Source organism: Talpa occidentalis, unplaced genomic scaffold (genome assembly GCF_014898055.3).
Source record: "Talpa occidentalis isolate TD23 unplaced genomic scaffold, MPIMG_talOcc4v2.1, whole genome shotgun sequence".
Taxonomy (NCBI): Eukaryota; Metazoa; Chordata; class Mammalia; order Eulipotyphla; family Talpidae; genus Talpa; species Talpa occidentalis.
In genome coordinates this window covers 54573144-54585679 of record NW_026555331.1, presented here as the reverse complement: position 1 = coordinate 54585679, position 12536 = coordinate 54573144, and the positions used below count along the sequence as shown (strand labels likewise).

At 37.4% G+C, this 12536-nt stretch overlaps 1 long non-coding RNA gene across 1 annotated transcript in view; it reads right to left on the bottom strand.

The window, feature by feature from the left end:
* Positions 1–637: 637 nt before the first annotated feature.
* Positions 638–12536, bottom strand: part of LOC129145231 (uncharacterized) — a 37610-nt gene continuing 25711 nt past the window's right edge. The window contains exon 4 of the long non-coding RNA XR_008550469.1: positions 638–842. This is a non-coding gene — a long non-coding RNA (uncharacterized LOC129145231). The remainder of the gene's footprint in view (positions 843–12536) is intronic.

Below are 12536 nucleotides of genomic sequence, written 5' to 3'. Positions count from 1 at the left end.
ACCTTTTGTACTTAAAATTATAATGATATGCCTTAATTTTATCCTATTGTGTATTTTTTAATTCTTTTGTAAAGATGTCATGAAAAACTTTGGAAATAAAAGATCATTTTCAGGGAATGTTTTCCCCGTAGACTTTTGTACAGCTGACTTCTAAAAGATCATAGTTTAATATGAGTTTTTGAAGAAGTATATTTTTCAAAAGACCCAAATATGTGCAACAGATCCATAGTGCAAAGACAAAATCTTTAGGCCAAAAGCTGTTTCTGACAGGTAAAATGACAAAATTTTAAATCTATTAAATAGTCCAACCAAATATTAAAAGCCCCAACTGTCAGAAAGAAGATAAAAGGGCAGAGTGAAAGTAAAAATGTAGTTGTCATAGTTATTACCTGTTGCAGTTACCTATTTCTGTAGACAAGCAGCCCTACCATCACTTCCACCATCCAACTAGTGGCATGCAGCAACAGTCATTTATGATTAGTATTCTCAGAGATCTGAGGATCCGCTGAATTCAGCTAGAGAGTTTTTACTGAGGGTATCTCATTCAGTCATAGACAGTGGTTGGGCCTGGAGTCATGTTGATGGAATTATCAGCTCACATATCTGGCACATGGACTGAGGACACCAAAACAACTGCAGCTTATTGAGATGGAGTCTCAGGTCCCATTTGCTCCTGGTCTCTCTAGTAACTTGCAACCAATATCCATCTGTGAATGCTAGCTGCACCATCTCCCTAGGGGTCATCCGCCTTCAGTACAGGAATGATGTACATACAGCTCCATCCTTGAATAGCAATGACCTATCATCATATTTCACTCACAGACTGGAAAGAAATGACCTAACTTCAGGAAAAAAAGGATAAAGTCAGTTTATCCTCTCTAGCAAGATATTTTCAGTTTTACTGTTATACCTTCATTTGTGCTTTGAAACACATGTTTTTAAAAATTCAAGAACTTTAGAGCAGTTTTAGGTTTATGGAACAGTTGAATAAAGAATTTTCACAAGCCCCTTTCTCCTGACACACACACACACACACACACACACATACAGTTCCCTCTATTATAACAGCTCAAGTTAGTGTGGTTCACTTGTTACAATTAGTGAACCATTATTGGTACACTATTATTAATGGAAGTCCATAATTTACATTAGGAATCACTATTTGTGATGTCCAATTCCATGGGCTTTGACATAAAGTCATGTATCAGGGCCTCTCTGGTGGCACAAGGGATTAAGTCGCAGCACTACGAAGCTATCTGCAGCTACTGCAGCATGAGTTCCATCCCCGGCCAGGGAGGTGACCCACATGGCACAGTAGACCTCTCCTGTCTCACCCGCTATTCCCCTCAGCAGTTCAGCAGTGCATTTCAGTCAATCCACCTTTTCTGTTCCCCACTCTGTCTCTGGCGAATCCTCTCACCCACTACATCTCTGACCTGTACCCCAGCTCTTGGATGCATAAATAAATCTTTTTTAAAAAGTCATGTATATACCATTATAGTATCATATAGAATAGTTTCACTGACTTAAATATCCCCTGTAGCTTCACTCTCTCACTCTACCCAACTTTCAAAAACCACTGATCTTTTTATTGTCTCCATAGTTTTGCCTTTTCCAAAATGTCATATAGTTGGAATCATATAGTATGTAACCTTTCAAATTGTTTTTTTTTTCACTTAGTAATATGCACTTAAGTTTTCTTCATGGCTTAATAAAGCATTTCTTTTTTAACACTGAAAAACAATTTATTGTGTGTTTGTATCACAGTTTGTATCACTTACTGAAGAATATTTTAGTAAAAGCATGCATTTTTATGAGAAACAACTTTAATAATTCTGGGATAATTTTACAGAGATTTTCCTAACAATGACAACATGACAAAGTGGTTATGATTTACAGTAACAGTGAGAGAGTCTTAATGAACTGTGAGGAAGTAAGAGCCTAGTACTGTTCCAGTTAAAATTGTTGTGGTTTTTTTTAACTAAATGATCATTGTTTGTGGTCTCCCAATATGGCACAAGATTTTATCTTCTTTGACATTTGGAATTGATAGCCAGAAGAGGAAAAATAATTGAAATGTAGGATGATAGACCCGATTTAAGATGAATGCCTCTTTTCAGTACCTTTGTATTTCTGTCTGCATGGAGAAGTATGTCATAGAACCTATGAGCCCTGTTGCCATAGTATTTGGTAGACCATCCTGGCCTTGCTTCAAAATAGGAATTATACATTATTGAGGCTCAATGTGTGGGAATATTTGGATTTTGTGGCCACTGGAATGTGTGACTGAATCCAGCCTCCTTAGGGTTCTGCAGGTCAAACAAGAATCATATTCATCTTTTGCCATCATAAATCCTGTGAGATAACATTCTACTTCCTATGCCATAAATGAAGGTGATCAGCCTTGCACAGAGTCATGCTGCTTACCCGATCTGGCAAACTTTGGGGGCAGGGGAATAAAGGATGGTACCTCAATGTTCTATTACACATCCTTTTGACAGTCTAAATTCAGTTTAGAAGTTCCAATATATTTACTGGACAATTTGAGTTTCTTACTTTCTTCTGCTTAACACTGTGCTAAGAGCTTAGCAGGCATTAACTCATTTAATCCTCTTGTCTACTCTTGGGATTGGTGCCATTAAAGAAATAAAAGACTGTGAAATTTAGAGGGGTCATTTAACCATGAAACCAGTAAGGAAGACAATCTGATGGCAACACCATAGTTTTGTCCCATGCTAGCAATATTTTATTGAAATAGCATTTAATGCCATAAGTCGTATTGTATTCTATAAATATTATATACAATCAGTTGTGAAATGCACTAAGTTTATATATATAATTAAATAAATTTGCATATATAAAGGTTTCCCCTGCCCTCTGCAAGTAGAGTGTTACCATGAAAACTTTTCTAAGCTGAAATGGCTTAAAACATAGACACAATTACAATTAATTTATATGGAAAGATGTAAATATTCCCATATGCTGAAAATAGCCTACCAAATCATGCCAAATAACATGTAAAACTAAAATTATACTAACATATAGTAAAAGCAGAAGTGATGGGATACATTGCAACCTGTTTAAAATAGTTTTCAGGGAAGGAAATTGGCAGAGCCACTGTGGCTGCTGGGGTGTGAGCTGCCTCTGATACCACTGCAAACAGACACTGAATGTTATTTTTGCTTTTTAGCTTTTGTGGTAAAAGCAAAAATCCCCAGATTTCTTTTAGTTAGTGAATACCTACTGATGTAGGTATTTGCAAAAGCAAAGTGCCATAAAGCAAACTTTTGAATTGTGGGAGATACCATATATAAAATTATGCAGGGCCTCCCTGGTGTCCTAAGGGTTAAGTCTCAGTGCTATCACCTCAGTCCTGAGTTCAATCCCCAGCCAGCGAGCTAACCCACATATCGTGCAGCAGACCTCTCCTGTCTTGCCCACTGCTCCCCTCAGCAGTATATTTCAGTAAATCCACCTCTTCTGCTCCCTACGCTATCTTTGGTGAATCCTCCCTCTCCCCTGGCCTGCACCCTGGTTCTATGCAAAAATAAAATCTTTAAATATGGATAAACATATATACAAATATATATAATTTTTTTAAAGATTTATCCATTTATACACACAGGAACGGGTACAGGCCAGAGGTGTAGGCGGCGAGAGGATCCACCAGAGAGTGTGGGGAACAGAACAGGCAGACTGACTGAAATACACTGCTGAGGGGAGCAACAGGCGAGTCAGGAGAGGTCTGCTGTGCTATGTGGGTTGCTCCCTGGCCGGGGATTGAACTCGTGCTGCTATGGCTGCGGTCAGCTTCATAGGTTGCATCTTAACCTCTGCACCACTAGGGAGGCCCCAATATATATAAATCTTTAAATATATATCTATAGAGAGTTATATAATGACGCTTCTGTCAAGAGATTAATCTGTCACCTCCAGAAAATTCCATGTGCCTCTTTCCTGTCAATACACTCACTAATTTACCCCCAACTTGCAGGTAAATGCTGCTCTACCTTTTATCACCATAGATTTGTTTTCCCCATTCTTGATGGGAAGGACTATAAATTGTACCTATTGAATTATTTCACATCTGTCTTCTTTTCCTTGATATGTTTTTCAGATTCCTCTTTGTTCTACATGTATTCATCGCTTGGTCTTTTGTATTGCTAAAGGCTATTCTACTGTAGGACTATACCACAGTTCATTTATTCATTATTCTAAGGACATACATCTGAACTGTTTCCAGCTTCTCACTATTATGATTAAGCTGCTATGAATATTCTTGGGGAAGTCTTTTTGTGACTATCTGCACTAATTTCTCTGGAGTATATATATATATACATGGGAGTGAAATTATTAGGTCTAAAGGTAGATGCCTACTTACTGTTATGAGGAACTGTCTGGGACAATGTTAATCTAGGAACGTTTTCTTCCTGGCCTTCTTTCTCTTATATTTATAAATATTAGGTATATTTGCAGGCCTCCCCGGTGGCGCAGCGGTTGAGCGCTGGGTTGCAAAGCTGCCCGCAGCCTCTGCAGTGCCGGTTGGATCCCCGGCTGCTCCCCGGCCACCGGAGGAGGGTCCCACATGGCGCGCAGACCTCTCCTGCCGCCCGCTGCTCCCCTCAGCCGTGTACTTCAGTCCTTCTGCCTGCTCTGCTCCCCATTCTGGCTCTGGTGAATTCTCTTGCGCTTCTGACTGTACCCAGTGTTTGTATAAATAAATAAAATAAATCTTAAAAAAAAATTAGGTATATTTGTAGTCAAAGTGGGGTCATTATTTTATTGACATATCATGAAAACATTTCATAAATACAATACATATTTAAGTGACTGAATATAATTCCTTTATATGAATTTTGGTAGATGCAACTGGTCACATCCAGATTCACTTTACTTGGTCAGCACATCCACACCCATACCTGCCAAGCTTACCTGCTAACAGCTAAATATGGCTGAAACTTTCTCATGAGAATTTCCCTGCAAGTTGTGGGAATCCTCTGGCCCTGAAATTCCTGGGGGATTATACCCCTTCCTGGGGTGACTCAAAGACTGACTAATATGAGATTACAAAATGCTGATTCTTGGCTACCAGGTCGGGTAATTCTGGCTTCATTTTGCACAGGGGATTTCCATGGACTCAGAGGAGGGGAGATTTCAGCTGGTCACCATCTTCCCCTAACTGTACTGGCCTGCCCTGCTTCTCTTATAACCGTCCACATTTTTCCTGAGACCCCTTTAACAAAATACTTGCACAATAAGCACTTGAATTCTTATTTAAAGCTCTGCTTCTAAAGAATCCAATTTAAGACATGGATACATTTATTAACAAAAATATCTTCCAAGGGCCTCCCTGGTAGTGCAAGGAGTTAAGCACAGCACTATGAAACTATCTGCAGCCACTGCAGCACAAGTTCAATCCCCAGCCAGGAAGCTGACCCACATGGTGCAGCAGACCTCTCTTTTCTCCCCAGCTGCTCCCCTCAGCAGTGTATTTCAGTCAATCCACCTGTTCTATTCCCCACCCTGTCTCTGGTGAATCCTCTCACTCCCCATACCTCTGGTCTGTACCCCAGTTCTTGTATGCATAAATAAATAAATCTTTAAAAAAATCCTCCAAGTTGATCATTTAAATTGTTTACATTTTTTGCTATTATAAATAATGTTCAATGAATAACTTTATAGGTAGATGTTTCCAAGTGACTCATTCAGTACAGTCCTATTGTTTTAAATTATATATATATATATATATATATATGTCAGTGATTCCTGATTTAATCTTCAATTAGCTAAAAGCCATAAGTAGTTTAAAGGTGTCTTAAACTGAAAATGAACAAATAACCTTTACTCTTTATTCATGGCTGCTTTGTTATGGAAAAATTACAATGAATAAATGCAGAAGGAAAAAAAGAAATAGAAAATGACCATTAAGCAAATACCTTAGTAAAAAATGCTGCAGCTAAGAACAAATTACAGATATTAAAATTCTTAGGAAAATTTAGTAAAATATTTGCAAAATCTCAAAATATCTCCCCAAAGATTTTTTTTTGATTATAACGGGAAAATAATAGCTTAAAATTCTTTAGTTGTTCCTAAGGAATATTTCCCTGGATAAATGAACAATTTCATTCAATAAACATGTTACAGTGAAGAAACTTGGCAGATACTATTTTAACCAAGTAATCAAAGTTAACATTATCAGAAATTGATATCACATGCTCCTTTCCAACCAGCATTATGAAGATATAAATTGTATGCATTTAGATTGTATATGATTTTTTAAAGGTATACAAAGTGATGATTTGAGATATATATATACTATTATCTATATATATACTATTATCTCTATATATAATATATACACTATATATACTATTATCTATATATACTATATATACTATTATATATATCACACACACTGAGAAGTGATTACCAACAATGTGAATAAAAGTTAAGGATGTTGTGGTAAGTGAAATAGGCTACGCACAGAAATACAAATACTGTATGATCTCACTGATAAATAGAATCTAAAAATGTTGGGCTCTTAGAAGGTGTGAGCAGAATAATATTTGCTAGGAGTTTCAGGGGATGGTGGTTGGAGGAATGAGGAGATGTTAAGCAAAGGTGCAAACATTATAAGATGAATAATTTCTGGAAATCTAAATTTATAGCATGGTGCATTATGGTAATTAATACTGTATTGATTACTTAAAATTTGTTTAGAGTAGATTTTTTATTTTATAATTTTTATGATAACACTGGCTTGCAATATTGTGTATGACTGAGATAGAGGATCACGCCTCTTCAGATGGTGTGATCCTTCAGATGGCATGATCCACAACATGCTCACAATCAAGACACCAGTGTTCTCACTTGAAAAAGCAAAAGGTGACTATGTACCATTTCAGATGATAAATTGAAGAAGGAACAGGCTCACTTTGTGATCTTGATGAAAACCCATAATCTTGATCTAATCATGGGAGAACTTCAAACATACCCAACTCAAAGTATGTTTTACAAAATAGCTCACCAATATTTCAAAAAAGTTTCCCAGTTAGGTAAAATAGGAAAGAATGAGGAATTGCCACAGGTTGGAGAGTTAGTAAGACATGACAATTAAAAACACTGTGGGATTCTAGATTTGATCCAGGAACAGGAAAATGATATCAGTGGAAAAGCTGATAAAAACCAATTAAGGTCTGTGTTCAAATAATAGTATGGTACCAATGTTAATCTCCTGGTTTTGACCATTGAATTATAATTATGTACAATGTTAAAATTAGGGGAAGCTGGGTGAAGATTAAATGGGAATCTCTGTAATATTTTTTCATTTCTTTTTCTAAGTCAAAAATTATTTCAAAATTAAAGATAAAATATTACTCCCAATCTGTTCACTTCTCTTTTTCAACTATCTTTGACAAAGTGGCCATTATCTTTCATGTGAAGTGCTGCAATAGAAGTCTCTTTCATTATACTTTAGCACCTCTACAATCTAATCTTCATATAATGTTGTCCACAATGTTCTTTTAAAATCATGATCTCACCCCCATATTTCAGATCCTCCACTTGCATCCTATTACAATCAGACCAAATCTCTGTCCTGCAATCTCTTCCTCTTTCTCACTAAAACTTCAGCTACACGGGATCCCTTTTTTGAATCGTAAAATATTTTAGATATTAAAAAAGTACAGAGGCCAATTAAAATTTATTAATTTTTTAATAAATTTTCTTTCATCTTGTTGAATCTTAATTCTCAGTTATAAGATATGTTGCTACAAATCATTTTAAATAGAAATGAAGTGTTAGAGTACAAATGTAAAGTCCTGATCCCTGATCCCATTTCATCTATAGAGCTATTTTTATTATGGGCTTGTGGGAGTGTTTTACATGTCTGAACAATAATCTTTGTCAGTGACATGAATTGCAAATATTTTTTCCCAGTCCGTGGTTTGCCCTGTCCCTTTGTTCAAACAGACCCAACTCAAAGTATGTTTTACAAAATAACTCACTAATATTCCTCAAAAGGTTTCACAGGCAAAACAGGAAAGATATTCTAAAATTTAGAATACAAATATTCTAAAATTTAATGCAGAGAAATTTTCTGTGTGGTTTGAATTTTTTATGATTGGTTTTAAAAAACCTTTCCCAACTTCAAGATCATACAGACATTGTCTCCTAATAGCTTTAAAACTTTATTTTTTAATTTATTAGTTAATTTATTTATTATATATATTTCACATCATTGTTCATTTTTGTACTATGTATGCTTTCTCCTCTCAGGTGTAGTCCCTGTAAATTTCCTACCACCAATTCACCTGAGCACCATCACCAGAGTAGGTCCCTTGTGCCCTTGCCTCCCCCGTAAAACTTTACTTTTTTTAATATCATAATATCGTTGACCTTGTAAATCTCTCTAATATCTATTACTATATCCCTGCCTGGTTGGGTCTTTCTTCCCACTCAATTGTCTGCTCAAATATTACCTCTTTATCTGATCCCTCAGTCAGATAATAACCTACACACCACACTAGTGTCTACTTCAAATTATTCTGCTTTATTTTTCTAAAAAATTCTTATTGTCTCTGGTTATCTTGTTCATCTGTATGTTTAATTGTTCATTTTATGTTTCCTCTAAATATAAGAACCAAGATTGGGTATTTTTACCTTGTTTACTCTAGTGTCCCCAACATCTAGAAAAGAAACGTCTAGAATGCAGGTGGGGTTTTGGGAGATAACACCCTGAGGCAGCATTTAGTGTGCACCTTACTAGAGCATACCCTTTGATCAACACCTTGAAAGGGAAGAGGCAGAAGCAAGATCAAGCAGAGGAGAAGTCTCAGTGAGATGCGGACTGGGTGCCTCAGCTCTTGGGTAAAATGGTCTGTTGGAGTTGTCCTGGGTAGGGCCAGAGTGAATGGGTCTCCACACCCACTTCCACCAGTTACTGAGGTGACCCTTTGGGTGAGGTGGCTCTGCAACCAAGGCCATTCCTGTAGGGCTGACAGCTAGAGATAACATGCCTTTTTCTAAAAGCAGATCTTAATGACCCAACTCTGTGATTATCACAGGTGTCTTGCATGTTGTAGGGTAAGCAAAATAGTCAGGATTTTATGTCATTGGCCACTGTGGCTATCACCTGCGACCTTGAATGCAGGAGGTGCTTGGGAATGTGGGCTAAGGGTATGTATGCCTGATGGTGGACACCTGGAGTGTGGTGTGGGCATGTGTAAGTGTGCATGCCTGTGCCTGGTGGCCGAGGCTATAAGGGCAGCTTCACTCAGAAGGTGGAAGGGCTACAAGTGACTACAGAGAGGCAGGACCATGAGAGACTGCCAGAGAGAGCCCAAAGAGAAAGTTAAGATGGGGGGGAGGGGCTCCCTGGTGGCACAGCGGTTGAGCGCTGGGTTGCGAAGCTGCCCGTGGCCTCTGCAGTGCTGGTTCGATCCCCGGCTGCTTCCCGGCCAACGGAGGAGGGTCCCACATGGTGCACAGACCTCTCCTGGCGCCAGCTGCTCCCCTCAGCAGTGTACTTTGGTCCCTCTGCCTGCTCTGCTCCCCGCTCTGCCTCTGGTGAATTCTCTCACCCTCCCACACTTGAGACTGTACCCAGTGCTTGTATAAATAAATAAATAAATCTTAAAAAAAAAAATTTGTGGGGGGGGGGGACACTTCCCTGGTGGCGCAGCGGGTTGAGCACAGCACTGTGAAGCTGTCTGCAACCTCTGCAGCACAGGTTCAATTCCCACCCTCCAGGGAGATACCCACATGGCGCGGCAGCTCTCTCCTGTCTTGCCCGCTGCTCCCCTTAGCAGTGTCTTTGGTCCGTCTGCCTGTTCTGCTCCCCACTCTGTCTCTGGTGAATTCTCTTATCCTCCTGTACCTCTGACCTGTACCCCAGTTCTTGTATAAATGAATAAATCTTTAAAAAAAAAAAAGATTCACTGGGGGACTGGGAGGTATACCAGCCTCCAATTCCCCTGGCCCACTTGCTTGCTCTGTACCTGGTTGCCTCACTACATTTGGTGTAGGATCATCATTAAAGCTTGAAAAAGCCACTGAGGACTCCAGAACTCTCCTTTACTTTCTGCCTGAATTGATTAAGAACCTGTCTCATACCTTGCTTCGACTACACATGTAGTTTACACACACTAATTAGGAGTAAATTCACATATCCTGAAGGCTCCCCTCATCTTAAGATAGAAATTCTAAGCAAGAGGATTTAAAACATTATTTCTGTGTGAATGCTTAAAACATTCACTCAAGAATTTTTGTAACTAGTCGCACCCTAAATATTGGTATTACCATTACTCCTTCCCCTTCATTTGTTGAACTTAGCCCACAAAGGACATTGTTTATATATATATATATATATATATATATATATATATATATATATATATTCAGTTTTTTTGTGCTTATTAGTAAAATTTTATGCTTTGTTGCTCATAATTTCTACTTTCAATATATAAGCATTTCTTGGTGCAAGACTGTTTATTTTCTTATGGTACTGTTGTAAATTCATTTTGTGATTAGATATTTTACTTATCAACAATTAATTTTGTTTGCATGGGGAAGGACCTATGCTTTGTCCCCGCACACTCAATTTTTTATGCATTTGATAAACTCCAGAAAGACTGAAGGAAAAAATCTGGGAAATAATTTGATTAATGAAGGACAACATTTTATAGAAATGATCATATCTATTATTGTGTTGTTGAGAGGCTGAGAAAGTTGCATAGCAGCTCCTTGACTCTAGTTTGCCTGTTAAAGTAGGCATAATCAACTCTGTGTTACTGCCTTTTACATGGACTAATTATTTCATTATCTAATTCATGTTCATTACAAATATTCGAGGACACCCACCCTACTTACTTAAGTTATCACTAGCTTTCTGTTAGTTCTCTGTTTTAGGTTTTAGTGTGAAGTCCCAAGAATGAAGATCTTATTATGAGGTTACCTAACTTGAGTTTGGTTTTATTAGAAATGTCACTGAAATTTGGAATATGTGGAAGTTAAGAAAAATTTCTATCATGGAATAAAAATCATAATGGCAAAGAAACATAAAAATAAAACCACAGAACATTGAGGTTTTTTTTTTTTTTTTTTAACATCCCTTTAGATACAGTTTGGATTTAGAATGAGTTTTTGGCAGTTTCAGGTTATTTTGATATTGAATTTTGGCTTCTATTCTGATGTTTTAGGAAGGAATTATTATTTCAAAAGACTTCAATTATAGCTTTGTATAGTAGTAAGAGTTTTCTATCATATTTGAGAAAAAGAATATGAATTTCAATTCTGAATCCAGCAGGAGGAAGCAAATTGTTATTGATTTTTCCTTTTACAATGAATGTGAGGCAATTCTATATATCTGAAAAGGGGGTAAAAACTTTATAGAGCTACACAGTTATCCCAAAATATGTCATTCAAATATTTTTGATATATTTCACATAAAATGTGGGACAAATTGCAATTGATGAGAATTTTAATGCTACGTGAAGATATAAATTTTAAAATTTTGGAATCTTGGGGGATAAGAGCCAAGATATAAAATGTTTAGTTTTGAAACAACAGGAGGCTCTAAAATATAATTTTGACTTGGATGGAACTGGAGGAGGTAATGCTAGCAAAATAAGTCAGAGGGAGAAAGACAAATTATTGATTTCACTCATATGTGAAATAAGAGAAACAAAGGAACAGAAAACCAATCCAAAACAGTCCCTAGAAATCTAACTGTAGAATTGAAGCTACCAGAAGGGGAGGTTGGGAGGAGTGGAGCAAAAGGAAAGCCCAGCAAAATATGGTGGGGGGTTATAGGTGCTTTGATGGTGGACATGCTCCACACTGCTCAGCTCCCCATTCCACAGGGCCTCTGGTCAAGCAACAGTACTGCAGCTCGTATGACAGACTCTCTGACCCAGACCTCAGCCTCTAGGTATTTCTCTCCACCCACCTCTTACTTAGTGAAACATGACTCTCTTCCATTTCCCTTCTGGCACTATTTGTACACATCTCCAATGTCCAAGAGGTGCTCCAGTTTCACCCCAAGAGACAGGACTCTTAGGTTTAGTGTCCTTCTAACAACTCTCACGAGAAAAACACAATCTGAATAGACCTATATCTATTAAGTAACTTGAATTAATAATAACCTTCCAAAACAGAAATCACTAGGCTGAAAAGGAGTGACTCATGGATTCTACCAATTATTTAAGGTCAAAATTATACCAATTCTGTACAATTTCTTACAGAGTAAATACAACTTAACTCATTCTATGAGGCCAAAATTACCCAAATAGCAAAACCACACAAAGACATTACAGGAAATAAAAAGTATAGACCTATAGCTCTCATGAACATAGATGTAAAAATTCTCAACAAAACATTAATAAATAAAATCCAGCAATGTATAAAAATATTATAGACCATGACCAAATATGCAAGACTGGCTCAACATTCAAAATCAAAGTAATTCAGTACATCAACAAGCTAAAGAAGCAAAATCACACAGTCCTATCAATGATTGCAAAACAAAGCACTTGACA